Below are 16,999 nucleotides of genomic sequence, written 5' to 3'. Positions count from 1 at the left end.
ATCACTTTAGGATTCTGCCTATCACATCATATTTTTATACTTAGGCATCACAGATAAATGAGAAAATACAAGTAAGCAAAAAGAAAAATACATTAAACAATTGGAAATTCTACCACCTAGAGATAACCTCTCTTGGCTTATTGACTTAGCCCTTGACACGTTTTCCATATAAATATGTATTTGTGGCATACATGCCATTCTGTTACTAACTTTTTCTCACTCTAACAATGTCTTCAAACTATCTTTCTATAGCCACACATACATGTCTATTGCATCTACATCAAAGGATGTAGTACATTCCATTTTACGATGCAACTCTGATTTATTTAAGCAGTCCACACTTTGAGGGGGAGGTTAAATAAACTTTTCATATTTGAACAGTTATAGATTTACAGAAAAATTATGAACCGAATACAGACAGTTCCCGCAGCCTCACACCCAAGCAAATAATAATTTCCCTCATTATTAGCATCTTACATTAGTGTGGTACATTTGTTAAGATTAATGAATATACATGGATACATTTGTTGTTGTTCAGACGCTCAGTCGTGTCTAACTCTTTGCGATCCCACAGACTGCAGCATGACAGGCTCCCCGGTCCTTCACTATATCCCAGATGTGCATTGAGTCGGTGAGGTTTATTGATACATTATTATTAACTAAAATCCATATTTTATTCAAATTTCCTTGCTTTTTTTAACCTAATGTCCTTTTTCTGTTCCAGGATCCCATACAAGATCCCACATTACACGCAGTTGTCATGGCTACTTAGGCTCCCCTTGACTGTGACTGTTTCTCAGACTTTCCCGTGCTTTTGATGACCTTGACAGCCTTGAGGATGACTAGTCAGGTCTTTTGTAGAATGCTTCTCACTTGGGATAGTTTCCCTCATGATTAAATGGGGGTAATGTGCTCGTGTTTCTCTCATGATTAGATGGGGTAAGGTGTTGGGGAAGAAGGCCACAGAAGTAAACTGCCATTTTCAGCACATCGTAATGTCAAGGGTACATACTATCAGCACAACTGCTCACCACTGAAGTTGACCTTGATCCTCCGGCTAGGCAATGTTTGTCAAGTTTCATCACTGTAGAGGTACTCCCTTTCCTCCTTTTCCATATTGCATTTTTTGGAAGAAAGTCACTATGTGAAGCGCACACTTCTGAGGTGAGAAGTTAATACCCCTCCTTGAGGATGGACTACCTACATCAATTGTTTGAAATCCCTCCGCATGGAAGCTGTGTCTCTTCTCCTCCACTTATTTATTTATTCAGTTATCAATATCAGTATGGACTCAGGGGTATTTATTTTATCCTTTGGGTTATAATTCAACACTATTTTGTCCCTCAAATTGTTCCATTACAGCCACTGGGAGCTCTTTCACGTGATTCCTGCATTTCTTTGACCTTCCATCATGGTGGGTTTAGCCTGTTCTTGAGCACGTCCTTACTTTCAGGCGCTACATGATGCTACAGGTTTATCTCGTATTTTTCTTGTCTCAGTTCTAGAATCAGCATCTACTATTGTTTGACACTTGGATCATTTCCAGGATTTTTTTAAATTTCTAAACAATAACACAATGAATATCTTTGAGAACCCATAAATAGGTGTATTTATCTGACGTTTCATTTGAGTTACAAAAGGGCAAAAGTTGGAACTTAGACAAGACCAGTGAAAGGATTTACACCAAACTGTCCTCTGTACAGCCACTTTGAAAAATAGCCTGGCAGTTTCTATAAAAGTAAATATACACTTTCCATATCACTGGCAATTCCAGTCCTAGATATTTACCTAAGAGAAATGAAAACATGTCCATCAAAACACTAACACTAAACAGTCACAGCAACTTTATTTGTAAAAGCCAAAAAGTAAGAGTAAATGTCCATCAACAGGTCAATGTATAAACAAACTGAGGTTTCTCCAGACAATGGAATACAACTCAGCAATGAAAATAAACTACCCCTCTGTGTAACAACATAGGAATATCTTAAACATATACTGAGTGAAAGAAGTCACAAAAGAGGATCTTCATTATGATTCCACCCATAGGGAATTCTGGAACAGATGAAGCTAATCTATAAGGATTCAAAAACAAACCAGTGCTTGGGGTGGTAGGGAATGGGTGGGGGAGACTGACTGCAAAGTACTCAAGGGAACTTTTTGGGGCGATGTGAATGTTGTATGTAGTAGTGGTTACATGAATTTATACAGTTGCTAAGTGCACTTAAAACGGGTACTTTTTTGGTATGTAAATTATACTGTGACAAAGTTGATTAAAAGAAAACAATAGCTAAACTGACCAGGTTGCAAAAAGAACCCAGAGAAGAGGTTAGGCAGGGAGGCCTTCTCAGGAAAGGGGACAGGTCCTTTCCTGACCATCCTTCATTATCTGTGCTGTGCTTAGTCGCTCAGTCGTGTCCGACTCTTTGTGACCCCATGGACTGTATAACCCACCAGGGTCCTCTGTCCATGGGGATTCTCCAGGCAGGAATACTGGAGTGGGCTGCCATGCCCTCCTCCAGGGGATCTCCCCAACCCAGGGATTCTTTAGCATCTGAGCCACCAGGGAAGCCCAAGAATACTGGAGTGGGTAGCCTAATCCTTCTCCAGGGGATCTTCCCAACCCAGGAATTGAACCAGGGTCTCCTGTATTGCAGGTAGATGAGCTACCAGGGAAGCCCCGTTATGCTCATTCTGCTTCTGAAATGTGCCCCTTCCCATATCTCAGGGATCCCTCACCTGAATCAGCCCAGCAGCAGAGTCTGGGCTTGGAGAGAACATGCAGACATAGAGTGGACCCTCCGTACCCAGCAGCCCTAAGGCTGGAGGTGCTTTGTGTCTTGTCCGCTTGCTGGGGTGCAGGGGAAGGGCTGGAATATGTTGAGGTTCAGGCAACTTTCCTGCAGAACACTCCCAGACAGAACTAGAAGACAGTCAGGGTGCCTCACTGCCTGTGCAAACGGGCGGAGAGCTGCTGGCCTGAAATTACCTCAGCAGCAGGGTGATACCCCCAAGTGGAGGCAGCATTTGGGGCCAGGGAGGACAGACGGTGCAGGTGACACGGCAGGAACAGCTCCTTGGAGGCTGTCAGGGAGACCAGGGTTTGTGGACTCTGGTCTCAAGAGACATGCCTGGGTGTCCTCCTCCACCCACTGAGAGGGGTGGTGAGTGAGGACCAGGACTTCTGCAGACTTCAAGGAGAACTTCAGCTGCATGGGAGAGTGAGACATTGGTCCCACTGCCAGTCAAGCAGAGTTTGAGATCCGAGGTATTTTTGTAACGTAAGTTCATTCATTTCCTCACGAGTCTTTGTTTCGGGCCTTCAATGAGTCAGATACTGATTAGTCCTGGGGTGGGGGGGCGCGGCAAATCAGAAAAATCCCTGCTATCATGGGAGTCACCTTCTCTGACAGTTCCATCCTGTCACTTCAGCTGGAGGTAGTGCTTTGAAGAAGACAAGGAAGGGTGAGAGGAAGGGGGAACCACTTGAGAACAGCCCTACGGACCCAGGGGCTGGAGAATCCTGGAATAGACTGGTTATCAGATATATTCCTAACAGTGCAATCTCTGGGTCAAAGAACATGAACATTCTAAGGCTTTTGATAAACTGTTGCTGTGTAGTCGCTAAGTCATGTCTGACTCTACCACCCCATGGACTATACCCTGCCGGGCTCCTCTGTCTGTGAGACTTCCCAAGCAAGAATACTGGAGTGGGTTGCCATTTCCTTCTCCAGGGGAATCTTCCTGACCTAGGGATGGAACCCACGTCTCCTGCATTGGCAGGCAGATTCTTTACCACTGAGCAACCTGGGAAGCCACCTTTTGATAAAAAGGTACTGCTAAATTATTCTCCAGAAAGTTTCCAAGGTTGTCTTTCTAAAGAGAGGGGGAAATGCTATGTGTTTTAGGAGTGCTCAGAGAGTTTTAAAAATGTGTGTGTGTGTTTGTGTGTGTGTGTGTGTGTGTACAATGTCACCTTTTCCAGATGCCACCCCAGAAGGTATGGTACAAGTCAGTTCAAGTCTGTTTCCCACTCATGTCAGACCTAAGATTTTATATATATATATATATTTATGTATTTATTTGGCTGCCCAGGGTCTTGACTGCAGCACACGGGATCTTCCGTGGCAGCACGCAAACTCTTAGTTGCAGTGTGGGCTCTAGCTCTCTGACCAGGGATCAAACCTCGGCCCCCTTCATCGGGAGTGCACAGTCTAAGCCACAGAACCACCAGGGAAGACCTGGACCTAAGATTTTAGAAGCTAAATATACGAGTAGTTGAAACGCAGTCAGAAAGACCTGCATGTGTATCCCAGCCTTAGCACTCACCGGCTCTGGTATGACTTTGGACAACTATTGCTGAAAGTTACATAAGCGTTGGGTTTTTCATCTGTAAAATGGTCCTTCTGATAACACTTAGCTCTAAGGGTTATGCCAGTGTCAGACAACATAAGTGAGGTGCTTTGCAGAGTACCCCACACACAGCAGGTGGTCATGATTCTTTTCTCTGCAAGGTCAGCAGAGCCTCCTGGCCCAGAGTTCAGTGCTCCCACAGGACACCAACACACCACAGGCCTGCTCTGTGCTTGCTTGCAGACACCAAATCAACGGTTGTCCTGTAAGATTTCCTATCTAGACAAAGTTCCCCACCCAGGTATGTGTAACCTGACTTTAAAAGACCCAGGATGATATGTGTGTTTGTGTGTGTGTGTGTATAGTGTGATTTTTTTTTTCTCCCAGAAAAGAATAAGGATTTTTCCACACTCTCCTAAGCAAAACCAGATGAGCAGAGTTAGGTCCAACTTCTCAGAAACAATTCACCTCTGCACTTAGACCAGATATGGAATGCTTCAACCCCAAGTATACTTGTGTCTGTGTGTGTGTCTGAGAAACCACAAATGGCTCGGAACAGGGTCAGAGTGAAATCATGGTGAGCCCAAATACCCTCCAGCTACAGACGTATAGACATGATGAGTTTTAATGTTTGCTGGTGTTTTAAAACATTAACACAACAAAGTCAACTGCAGATCCAGCCATTATTTTACCTAGAACTCAGACAGGGCAGTACTGCCTCCTCTTGAAAAAATGCGCAGCTCCCCACCCTCCACCTACCCCTCCCCACCTCAGGGCAAGGTGTCCACAGCAGGAGAGGAGCAGCTGGGAAGCCCTTCTGAGCTGTCAACTGAGGGCAACAGCTCCCAAAGCTCACAGCACCAAGTTTCCACTCATCCCTGGTGAGATATGATAAATAAGAACAATGCAGAGAGGTTTTCATAAGACGAATGTATTTTTAATTCTTAAACTATGTCCTCTTTATTTTTGCTTGCAAATATTCTTCCATAAAATTTAGTGACAAGAGATGGAGATGAGTTGTGTTGTTTTATAGTGTTCTTTCTTGGCAAAAGAAAAAGATGGCCAACTTCATGCTCATCACAATGTATTTTGAGATTTCCCTAGCCTACAAACCCCCAAAGTCTGGGGATCGCCTGGAGAAGGAGCCAAGTGCACAAACAGGAAAAAAAATGCATGTGAACTAAGTACCTGCTCCGTGCTGTGCTGAGATGACTCACTTCGGCCCATCCTTACAGCAACACCGCGGAGCGACAGTATTTCCATTTGATGGATCAGGAAGGCAAGGTTTCTAGAGATTAAGGGACTTGCTGAAGGTCACTCCAGTAGGAATGGGGAGCAGGGAGGCTGGGATCTGAACCCAGGCTGCATGAAACTAGATCTAGAGTGCCCTCCTGCACCTCACAATGTCTATTCCAGAATGCACACCTGCAACAGGAGATTCAGAACAGCATCGAAAACTGAAGTAGGTGTAGTCTTATTCAGAAGCCACTGTGAGCAAATACATTCATAGATCAGGAACAACCCTGAGGGCTGTTGTGAGGGGTGGGGTGGAGGGTGAACTATGGTATCCCGTGGTCGATGCACTTTGAATAAACACAATGGCTGGAATTATGAAAGTGTTAAGGGCTGACCAATCCATCAGCGACAAGCTGATTCGTTGGTAATGGGAAAGGGCAGGGGCGGGTCCTGAGCACATTAACTGCCCTCTTCAGACCGCTGAGTCCCCAGAACAGGAACCGGACCCGGCAGCCGCTGCCTCATTACCAGACAAATGTAGAGAAAGTGACAGTTTAGGGGAAAACAAGAGTGATTAAGGGATGGAAGAATCCATGAGTAAAGATGAAGAAATAATTACGGCACAGCTCGGCTAACTCATAAATCAAGGACGATCACTCCATCTACAAACACCTGGCAAGGTGAAAAGCATCAAGGGGAGATGGGCTATTTAATGTGCATTAAAAAGTGAAACAAGGGTTGGAATTAAGAGAGTGCTAGAAGCTGAGAGTCAGGGACAAGTGGACTCGCTGTGAAAAGTCACCACCCCCGGAGGCGGGGGAGGGGCGGTGGACGCGGCCAGAACCGCAGAGGGGTTGAGACACCGGAGATTGGACTCCGGGTCAGAAAAGGCTCAGGAGCGAGTGGGCCCCTCTGGGCTGAGAGACCTGACCTGAGTCTCCCCCGCGCCCGGCCTTCCTCTTAACGGCTTCCACACCCACCCCCTTCACCTCAGGAAGGCGAGATGGCAATTTGAGTCGGAAACGGTGTCAACAAATATCGCAAGGCGTCATCACATCAGCCCACGGCCCGCTTTTGAAGTAGGGCGGTGGCCGGGGCGCCGTAATTATCCCCAAGAAGCGGGTCCCGCAGCCCGGCGATCCCGCGCCAGGAGAGCCCCGCTGGCGGCCCCTGCCCTGGAGCCTGCAGGCCTCGGGGGACCAGGCTTCTTTATCCAGAACCAGCTGTGTCGGGATTTACCGCCGGCTCGCGAGGAGTTCCCCCATCACCGCAGGCACAGGAAGGCGACGTTTGGGCAGGGTTTGGGCCTCTTCAGCCTCGGGAATCATCTTCCGCCTGCAAGGGCCTGAGGACCCTCCCTGTGGCCCGGGAGAAGATGGAAGACCAAGGATTCTGTCTCCTTTCCACCGGGCTCAAAAGCCATTTTAGCCCAACCTGTGAAGAATGGGTTCTTGCCCTGAAATGCCTCTCTGAGCTTAGAGGACGCGAGGTCCGGGAGGCAGGTGTGGGTTTGGGAAGAGGCTCCTGTTTAGCGGTGTGGAGGGAGCAGGGGAAGGGTGGCGCCTTCTTGGGAACACACCGAATGCCATGGAAAAATCCGGAAGCAACGGGAGAAACGGAAGACAGAGAAATCCAGAGTTTAAATTACAAGCACTCTGGGACCTAATTCCCCTGTGTCTTACATTGTCGGGCATATTACTGATGCTCCACAAAGGTTTATCATGGACACTGCAATTAAATAAACACAAGAAACAAGGTGAGAATGTTGACTGTGGCCATTCCTAACTCCACTGTGGCCTTGAAAACCAGGATCCCACAACCAAGATGAAAAAGAAAACCAGAAACAGCGTGAGGAATGGCATGACCTTAGGAGCTCAGTAAGGCTTGTGGCATAAATTACAAGCTTATTGAGGGCAGGGGACTCTGTCTACAAATTCTCCAGTGTTTGCTCCCCACGGAGCTCCAAGCATTGAAGGGATAAATGGCTCCAGTTACAAAGTCAAGCATTTTAAAATAGTGACAACCCCCATGAGGTGAATTTCAGTCCTTTTTCAATTTCTCTCCTCGGTCTCTTAGAGATTTTTTTTTCCCCCTCATAAAACGAGCAGTCCAAGTTTTTAGTCTGACATGCTTCTCAGAACAGCCTGTTGGTTTTAAATAAGCTAAAGGGAAGTCATATAAAGCCCTAGTTTGGAACATCGGGTCCAGCCATCGACGATGTGGCCACGTGGCATGGCTGGAGAGTCCTGGCCCCTGGCTCTCCATCTCAGGGGCCCCCTTTTCACGTTTACATTCGTTGACCGAGCCCAGAGCCAGCAGGTATAAACGATGGGCAAGGCTAGGTACTGGCCTTTGGGGGAGAAACCAAAATACACAGAACTCAAGGAATGGAGGCCGTTGAGGAATGGAGAGGAAGACTATTCTCTTTTTCCCCTTTCCCCTCAGTATCGACCCCTGGAAGAAGGACACTGCAAGCCACCACGAGTGATTTACTACTCAGTACAGAGGAAGGCTCAGAATGAGGTTCGTGTAAGGGTTTTAGAGAAAGAGAGAATGAAAGATAGAGCCAGGAAGAGGGCATGGTACATAGAATAAAGGAGCACAAGGCAGAGTGAGAAGGGGAGGGCCCGACTGGAAAGACCAGAGGAGCCAAAGACAAGTCATATAACTGCATTAATTCATTAAACACACACACAAGACAAAACTTCCCTATGTGTCACCTAATGGAATCAAAGATAAAGTTACAAGCTCAGACCCTTGGGGGTGATCGTGTGCATGCAATTACACAGGAGGCAGAAAACTGTGACCAAATATCTATAACACAATATGACGACTGTTACCCCAATAAAGTTAAAGAAAGGTGTGTGTGTGTGTGTGTGTGCGCGCGCTCAGTTATGTTCCACTCTTTTGGACCCTACAGACCATAGCCTACCAGATTCCTCCATCCATGGGATTTTTGCAGGCAAGAATACTGGAGTGGGTTTGGCATTTCCTCCTCTAGGGATTATTCCCAACCTAGGGAATGAACCTGCATCTCCTGCATTGGCAGATGGGTTCTTTACCACTGAGCCACCTGGGAAGCCCTTAAAGAAAAGGATAATGGATGAACTTTTCTTTTTTGGGGGGTCACCCCACACCACATGTGGAATCTTAGTTCCCAGGGATCGAACCTGTGCCCCCTGCATTGGAGTGCGGAGTCTTAGCACCTGGACCACCAGGGAAGTCCCGGGATGAAATTTTAAAATGAACTGTGGATTAGAAAATGTATTTTTATCCATGATAAATACCCTGATTTTGATGACTATACTGTAAGCTCTGTAAGAGAATATCCTGATCTTGGGAAACAATACACTGAAGTAGTTCAGGGTTTGTTTGTAGTTTTTTTTTTAAATAGACATTTGTCTTATTTCAATAGGCACATGTATATAACATATGAAGAGCACAGAAGTTGAAAGGATGACTCCAAGCGGGGAAGGAAAGGAAGGAGGTGAGTAGGGAGGAGCTTCACCCAGCATTTGACCTTTAAGTACAAAGGAGATGACAGAGAAGGAGTTCATCTGGAGAAGAGTTTGGAGAGAGGGTAGGCTAGGAAAAGGTCATGGAAAAGGTGTGGCATGAAGCATGGAGGACTTCCCTACTCGGAAACCTTAAAGAGTGAAGCCTACCTAGAATTCCCAACATGTGAGGGAGAATGTGGATGAAAATACAGCTGGACAAGACTCTCTGGGCTGGTGACAGGCAGGTTCTGCAATTGGAAAGTCAAAAGAAATTCCTCATCTACTAAATAACTGCTATTTGCCTTGTGAGACAGAGCGTATGCCTGTAACATGTACAAAAAAACTCAAGACCAGTTTGGAAAGAGCAGTTTTAAAAATCGGGGTCACCTGAGCCAAGAAGCGCAAAGAATTGGGTTGCATCAGATGGTAAAGAATCTGCCCCCAATGCAGGAGACCCAGGTTCAATCCCTGGGTCAGGAAGATGCCCTGGAGGAGGGAATGGCAACCCACCCCAGTATTCTTGCCTGGAGAAGCCCATGGACAGAGGAGCCTGGTGGGCTACAGTCCATGGGGTCACAAAGAGTCGGACACGACTGAGTGATTAACGCACACGCTAACCTCAGTTTCGTACACATTTATGAGCAACGTGAGTGTGTAGGTGTTATACTGGATCTTGGGGTTATGGAGACAAAAAGATGTGGTCCTGCCCTCAAGGTAGATCACAGGCTAGTAATCAAGAGAGCTTCTCAGACAAAGTGAGTTTTGAGGGGAGAGAAAGGATGTGAACTGACAACCAACCAAGGGTGTGGTTTCTTCAGGGCTGCCATTGACCTTCAGAGAGGTGTTTGGCCTCTACTGCGGTTAGTACCCAGGCCTCAGTGCATTGATGTGAGGAGGCAAAACCAGAATGGGAGGGCCATTTGGTAGCCAGCAGAGGTTTAAAAAAAAGGCCTTCTATTAATAAATTGGAGCTAATTGACTTGTGCTTAGCCACAATGACAAAACTGTTGGAGGAATGTAAAGAAATTAAACAGGTCAAGAAAATTAGAGGCCAATCTCATTTCTTCACCTAGATGCAAAAATCCAAGAAATTGAATTCAGTAGTGTATAAAAAAGATAATGTATTGTGATCAGTTTGGGTTGTTGATCCTAGGAATACAAGAGTGATTTAACATTAGAAAAGCTATTACTATAATTCATATTAATGGATAAGGGAGAAAAATTATATAGTTAACCAAACAAGTGTAGAAAAAATATTTGCTAAAATTTAAAATGAAATTTCCTACCTAATAAAGACTTTTTATCAAACAATTACAGCAAACACCATTCTTCAAGGTGAAAGTTTTGAGGGATCCTTTTAAAATCAGGAACAAGACAAAAATGTCCACATCAGCTCTTCTTTCCATCATTGTATTGAAGTCCTATTCAGTGCAATAAAAAAAAAAATGTATAAGTTTTGGAAAGGAAGAAATAAGACTAATATCTTTATAGATAATATAATTGTTTATTTAGAAAACACAAAAGACTATAAGTTTCTGGAATTAAGTTTTAAAAGTTTAACAATGTGGGTGGGTAATATAAATTGATTGCATTTATATACTACTCCCAATAAACAATTAGACAGCATAATTTTTTTAAATGTTATGCAGTACTATTTACAATAGCCAGGGCATGGAAGTAACCTAAATGCCCATTGACAAAGGAATGGATAAGAAAGATGTGGTACATATGTACAATGGAATATTACTCGGCCATAGAAAGGAACAAAACAGCACCATTTGCAGAGGCGTGGATGGACCTAGAGATTGTCATACAGAGTGAAGTGAGACAGAAAGAGAAAAACAAATACTGTATAATATCATTACATGGAAAACCTAGAAAAATGGTGCAGATGAACTTATTTGCAAAGCCGAAATAGAATTACAGATGTAGAGAACAAACTTATGGTTACCAAGTGGGGAAGGGGAGGGGGCGGTGGGGTGGACTGAAAGATTGGAATTGACATATGTACACCACCGTGTATAACACAGATAACTGATGAGAACCTGCTGTACAGCACATATACTCAGTGCTCTGTGGTGACCTAAATGGGAAGGAAACTTAAAAAGAGGGGGCGTATGAATACATATAACTGACTCACTGTACTACACAGCAGCAGCTAGCACAACATTGTAAAACAACTATACCCCAATAAAAATTAATTTAAAAAATAAAAAAAATCAATACACACAACAAAATTCAAAAATACAAGATGTCAGTTATTATAGCAACCAAAATTAGGATACTTAGGAATAAACATGATGCAAGATAAGGCAGACCTTTAAAAAGAAAAATATTAACTTTATTGAAAGACAATATACAAGACTACGAACAAAGCTAGTGGAGGTGATGGAATTCCAGTGGAGCTATTCCAAATCCTGAAAGATGATGCTGTGAAAGTGCTGCCCTCAATATGCCAGCAAATTTGGAAAACTCAGCAGTGGCCACAGAACTGGAAAAGGTCAGTTTTCATTCCAATCCCAAAGAAAGGCAATGCCAAAGAATGCTCAAACTACCGCACAATTGCATTCATCTCACACGCTAGCAAAGTAATGCTCAAAATTCTCCAAGCCAGGCTTCAACAGTACGTGAACTGTGAACTTCCAGATGTTCAAGCTGGTTTTAGAAAAGGCAAAGGAACCAGAGATCAAATTGCCAACATCCACTGAATCATCGAAAAAGCAAGAGAGTTCCAGAAAAACATCTATTTCTGACTTATTGACTATGCCAAAGCCTTTAACTGTGTGGGTCACAACAAACTGTGGAAAATTCTGAAAGAGATGGGAATACCAGACCACCTGACCTGCCTCTTGAGAAACCTGTATGCAGGTCAAGAAGCAACAGTTAGAACTGGATATGGAACAACAGACTGGTTCCAAACAGGAAAAGGAGTATATTAAGGCTGTATATTGTCCTGCTTATTTAACTTATATGCAGAGTACATCATGAGAAATGCTGGGCTGGAGGAAGCACAAGCTGGAATCAAGATTGCCGGGAGAAATATCAATAACCTCAGATATGCAGATGACACTACCCTATGGCAGAAAGTGAAGAAGAACTAAAGAGCCTCTTGATAAAAGTGAAAGAGGAGAGTGAAAACGTTGGCTTAAAGCTCAACATTCAGAAAACGAAGATCATGGCATCCAGTCCCATAACTTCATGGCAAATAGATGGGGAAACAGTGGCAACAGTGGCTGACTTTATTTTTCTGGGCTCTAAAATAACTGTAGATGGTAATTGCAGCCATGAAATTAGAAGACGCTTGCTCCTTGGAAGGAAAGTTGTGACCAACCTAGATAGCATATTCAAAAGCAGAGACATTACTTTGCTGACAAATGTCCGTCTAGTCAAGGTTATGGTTTTTCCAGTGGTCACTTATGGATATGAGAGTTGGACTATAAAGAAGGCTGAGTGCCGAAGAATTGATGCTTTTGAACTGTGGTGTTGGAGAAGACTCTTGAGAGTCCCTTGGACAGCAAGGAGATCCAACCAGTCCATCCTAAAGGAGATCAGTCCTGGGTGTTTATTGGAAGGACTGATGTTGAAGCTGAAACTCCAATAGTTTGGTCATCTGATGCGAAGAGCTGACTCATTTGAAAAGACCCTGATGCTGGAAGGGATTGAGGGCAGGAGGAGAAGGGGACGACAGAGGATGAAATGGTTGGATGGCATCACTGACTGGATGGACATGGGTTTGGGTGAACTCCGGGAGCTGGTGATGGACAGGGAGGCCTGGCGTGCTGCAGTCCATGGGGTCGCAAAGAGTTGGACACAACAGAGCAACTGAACTGAACTGAACACAAGACAAGTAGACAGAGAGATGAACTAGGTCTGTGGATAAGAAGTCATAATATGAAAGTCAGCTTTCTTCACATAGATCTATAGAGTCGACCCAACTCAAATCCTTATCTAATTCCAAAATTTACAAGGCAGAGGAAAGTCCTAAGGATAGCCAGTGAGTGAAGGCGCTCAGCTGTGCCCAGCTCTTTGCGACCCCATAAACTGCACAGTCCATGGGATTCTCCAGGCCAGAACACTGGAGTGAGGAGCCTTTCCCTTCTCCAGGAGATCTTCCCGACCCGGGGATCGAACCCAAGTCTCCCACATTGCAGGCAGATTCTTTACCAGTTGAGCCACAAGGGGAGCCCAAGAATACTGGGGTGGGTAGCCCATCCCTTCTCTAGGGGATCTTCCCGACCCAGGAATTGAACTGGGTCTCCTGAATTGCAGGTGGATTCTTTACCAACTGAGCTATCAGGGAAGCTGATAGCTACCCTGACATTCCTAAAATGTAGGGTAGCTAAGACATTCCTAAAAAAAAGAATAAGGTGTTAGGATCTTCTCTACTATATATAAAATCATACTGCAAAGCCATGGTAAGTAATGCAGTGTGATATAGGTACATGTGCTGCTAAGTCAGTCAGTCATGTCCGATGCTTTGTGACCCCATGCACTGTAGCCCACCAGGCTCCTCTGTTCATGGGATTCTCCAGGCAAGAATACTGGAGTGGGTTGCCATTTTCTTCACCAGGGCATCTTCCCAACCCACAGATCGAACCTGCATCTCTTGTGTCTCCTGCATTGGCAGGTGGATTCTTTACCACTGTGCTGCCTGGGAAGCCGTGATATAGGTACAAGGACAGAAACAAATTGACCAATGGAACTGAACAGAATGCCCCAAAGTAGAGCCACACGTATATGGAAACCTGACATCACACAGATGGCATGGCCAACCACCAGAGAACGGAGAGATTATCCAGTAAATGGTATACAACTGTTATTTACATCGGGGCAGGGGGTGAGGGAAGACGATCCCTATCTCCAAAAGTAAATCCTTTGAACTAAAAGCAAAATATACAAGTCAACACTAATATTTTTAGAAGAAAATAGAGAAGAATTTCTTTATCACAGCAGGAGAGAAGGATTTTTTATACAAGATACAAATTGTATTGGCCACAAAATATAAGATTGATATAATAGATTATATTAAAAATAAGAATGTCTCTCATCAAACTACATCTTAAAGAAAGTGAGATGGCAAGCCACAATGTGGGAGAAGATACCTGGAATGCATTTAACTGATAAATGAATACATAAGAAAATTTTCCTACATCTGTCTGCATGCTCATTTCCTGGTCTCCTTCAGAACTTGCTTGCATGTCGTGTTTTTCAGAAAACCTTCCCTAATCACTGTTTTAAAAATCGCAAGCTCACTACCACGCCCTGCCCTGGCTGTGCCCTTGCCCGCCTTGCTTTTAGCCATAACGTGTATCACCACCACACCTACTCCGCAGGTTAAGGAAACGATTGCCTCCCACTCCGTCTTCTCGGAAGCCTATAAACTCCTAAATGAGGCAAGGAATTTTGATCTATTTTGTTCACGTCTGTATTCCCAGCATATAGAAGAGCACCCGGCACACAGCAGGTGCTCTATAAATATTTGTTGGCTAAAAACTCCTACCAATCAATTATAAAAACATCAACAGCTCAATAGAAAGAAATGAGCAAAAGGCTTAAACAGACATTTCAATAAAAAAACGAAAAATACAACTTGTCAATAAACATATAAAAAGATGCTCAAATGTACTGATTATTAGGGAAGTGCAAATTAAGATTGAAATGAGATACTATTTTATATTTACCAGACTGGCAAACATTAAGAATTCTGATTATACTAAGTCTTGGCAAGAATGAGGAACACAGGAAACTCTTAATACACCTGCTGGTGGGAATGGAAATTGTATCTCTCTTTAGAAGACAAATCGGGATTATCTTGTAAAGGTGCGCATGTGTGTAGCCTGTATGTCAGTTTGTCTGTTCTTAGATTTATACCCAGGAACAGTGCCTCTAAAAATGCAGTCCACAGACTGGTGTCAGTATGTAAAGGAACAGTCTGTTATAAGTTACCATGAGACAAGTGCAAAAATTGACAGTGAAGATTAAGAAAACTCAATAGCAACTTGACACTGCCATCCTATATTTTTAATTTTTTAGACTTTTTTATCATGGGAAAATATAACTAAAATTTGACCATTTTAAGCATACAATTTAGTGGCATTAAAAAATACATTCACACTGTTGTTCAGTCATCACCATCATCCATCTCTAGAATTTTTTTTCATCTTTCCAAACTGAAATTCCATATCAGGACTTTCCTAGTGGCCCAGTGGCTAAGGCTCTGCACTCCCAATGCAGGGGACCCAGGTTCGATCCCTGGTCAGGAAACTAGATCCAACATGTCACAACTAAGAGTCTGCATGCCACGACTAAGAGGTTCCTCATGCCACGACGAAGACTGAAGATCCTGCGTGCCACAGCTTGCTAAGTCGCTTTCAGTCGTGCCCGACTCTCTGTGACCCCATGGCCTGCAGCCCACCAGGCTCCCCATCCATGGGATTCTCCAGGCAAGAATATTGGAGTCGGTTGCCACTTCCTTCTCCAATGCCATAACTTAAGAATCCCAATAAAAAAAATAAATAAATTTAAAATAAAATTTTAAAATGAAATTCCATACCCATTAAACAATAGCTCCCTCTTCCCCCTGCATCCCTACTCCTGGCAACCATTTTTTCTGTCTATGAATTTGACTAAGTATCTTATATGAGTGGAATATTTGTCCTTTTGTGACTGGCCTATTTCACTTTAGCATAATGTCCTCAAATTCCACCCATACTGTAGCATGTGTCAGAATTTCTTTTTTTTTTAAGACTGAATAATACTCCGCTGAATTGATATAACTAACACCCTTCTGTTTATCCAGTAATCCAGTGATGGACACTTGGGTTGCTTCTACCTTTTGTCTATTGTGAATGATCGCCCTACTATACTTATTAAAATATAATTTTTCTGTTGACTATAATAATTAAAATTGGGCTTTATGTTAGGATGTCTTTGAACTTTTAATAATCTCATTTTCCAAGTAATTCATTTTTATGGTACTTTACAAAAACCATCTGTGACAGTTGTAAAATTTTCTAAATACACCCACAGATAGTTCAGGAAGCACCACCCTGAAGTAGAGTCTTCCAAATTTTTATAAGACCCAAGAGTAAGAAAAACTCTTCCCATCATAACCCAAGACACATGAATACAACTGAAACAAAAGTTTCACAAAGCCATACTTTATCATTTCTACAGGAAATGCACTAAGGTAGTTACTGCTTTGTTTAATTTTATTTTAATCCTGGTTGAATTATGGCAGAAAGTGAAGAGGAACTAAAAAGCCTCTTGATGAAAGTGAAAGTGAAGAGTGAAAAAAGTTGGCTTAAAGCTCAACATTGAGAAAACGAAGATCATGGCATCTGGTCCCATCACTTCATGGGAAATAGATGGGGAAACAGTGGAAACAGTGGCAGACTTTATTTCTGGGGGCTCCAAAATCACTGCAGATGGTGACTGCAGCCATGAAACTAAAAGATCCTTACTCCTTGGAAGAAAAGTTATGACCAACCTAGACAGCATATTCAAAAGCAGAGACATTACTTTGCCAACAAAGGTCCATCTAGTCTAAGGCTATGGTTTTTCCAGTGGTCATGTATGGATGTGAGAGTTGGACTGTGAAGAAAGCTGAGCACAGAAAAATTGATGCTTTTGAACTGTGGTGTTGGAGAAGACTCTTGAGAGTCCCTTGGACTGCAAGGAGATCCAACCAATCCACCCTAAAGGAGATCAGTCCTGGGTGTTCATCGGAAGGAATGATGCTAAAGCTGAAACTCCAGTACTTTGGCCACCTCACTCGAAGAGTTGACTCATTGGAAAAGACTCTGATGCTGGGAGGGATTGGGGGCAGGAGGAGAAGGGGACAACAGAAGTTGAGATGGCTGGATGGCATCACTGACCTGATGGACATGAGTCTGAGTGAACTCCGGGAGTTGGTG

The 16,999-nt window shown here is 43.7% G+C and overlaps 1 non-coding gene across 1 annotated transcript; it reads left to right on the top strand.

The window, feature by feature from the left end:
* The first annotated feature begins 15,274 nt into the window (after positions 1 to 15,274).
* TRNAG-CCC lies at positions 15,275 to 15,347 on the top strand. Its single transcript has one exon. It is a non-coding gene; the product is annotated as a tRNA-Gly (tRNA).
* Positions 15,348 to 16,999: the final 1,652 nt, after the last annotated feature.

Source organism: Bubalus bubalis, chromosome 16, assembly GCF_019923935.1.
Source record: "Bubalus bubalis isolate 160015118507 breed Murrah chromosome 16, NDDB_SH_1, whole genome shotgun sequence".
Taxonomy (NCBI): Eukaryota; Metazoa; Chordata; class Mammalia; order Artiodactyla; family Bovidae; genus Bubalus; species Bubalus bubalis.
The sequence above is the reverse complement of the archived record's forward strand: the minus strand, read 5'-3'. Positions and strand labels throughout refer to the sequence as shown.